The sequence below is a fragment of the Propithecus coquereli genome, unplaced genomic scaffold (genome assembly GCF_000956105.1).
Source record: "Propithecus coquereli isolate 6110/MARCELLA unplaced genomic scaffold, Pcoq_1.0 Scaffold167, whole genome shotgun sequence".
Classification (NCBI taxonomy): domain Eukaryota; kingdom Metazoa; phylum Chordata; class Mammalia; order Primates; family Indriidae; genus Propithecus; species Propithecus coquereli.
Window position 1 is genome coordinate 1422741 of NW_012141302.1, and position 1207 is coordinate 1423947.

Genomic DNA, 1207 nt, shown 5'->3' on the forward strand with positions numbered 1-1207 from the left:
CCACCCACTGCTACCTTTAAACTCTATGCTGGTTCCCACCCTAACTTGAATCAAATCAAGTGTCTATTTCTAGTCCTTAAGTTCAAAATCCAATGTACTGCTCAATTGAATTATCAATCTTTAGATTCTGCTCTCTAAATACTTTTAAATTATATACTTCTCAATAACTATTCTATGGCAGTGGTTCTTAATTGGGAGAGGTGGAAGGGGGCTAGTGGTAGTGCACAAAAGAACCCTTGGAGTATCTGGTGAAATCCATAGAATCCAAATGCTTCTGTCTGTAACACAGGTGATGTTAAACTTCCTAAAATACAACCACGGGTGTGGGTCCATAGACCCCAGGTTAAGAATTTGCCAGTTTCTGGTAAAGCAGAAGCTATGGCCCAGCATTTCCATGTCTTACGTATGTATTCTAGAGTCACTCATATGTGTCTAAGGAGACATGAAAAATGTTTCTAATAACAACAAATTGGAAATAACATATATGTCCATCAAAAGGAGAATAGTAAACTCGAATACTATGTAGCAGTTAAAGTAAGTGAATGAGATCTGTATGGTTATTTACATTTTAAAGGCACAATGTTGAACAAAAAATCAATTTATATATTGATATATACAGTATGATACCATTTAAATAAAGTTTTTAAACTGTTACCTAAATGATATGTAAAATGGTTACATGTCATTTATGGGTATATAAATGTATATTAAAAGAATAAAAGCTTTCATGAGAATGACAAACACCAAATTCATTATAGTAGTTATTTCTGGAGAATGGAATTAGGGAATACTACAGAGTAGCCTCAACTATATTCATTTCTCATTTCTTTGAAAGAGTAGTCTGAAACAAATATCGCATAATGTTGACATTTGGTTAAGCTGAGTGGTGGGTACTTTCATTAATTCTCTATACTCATTTGTAAGCCTGAAATATCTTGATTAATAAAAAAAGATTTTAAGAATCTTTGATCAATAGAATTATAATTTTCCCCTTTTTTTCTCCTTCTCAATGCCTATCCTCAGATAACAAATTGTATATAGTCTTCAATGCTTTTGATGATGATTCAACCTGCTGGACCTATCAGGAAGGCATCCTGTCAATGAAAGTAACAAGAAAAGGATCCGTCATCAGCACACTTGATGCTGACTGGCTTGAGTTAACCACATTTTATTATAAGCAAGGCTTGTCTTTAATTGATTCTTTTGT

The 1207-nt window shown here is 33.3% G+C and overlaps 1 protein-coding gene across 1 annotated transcript in view; it reads left to right on the forward strand.

Moving 5' to 3' along the window:
• The window catches only part of RFTN2 (raftlin family member 2), a 69504-nt gene that overhangs the window by 38394 nt on the left and 29903 nt on the right, over positions 1-1207 (forward strand). The gene's annotated exons all lie outside the window — the stretch shown is intronic.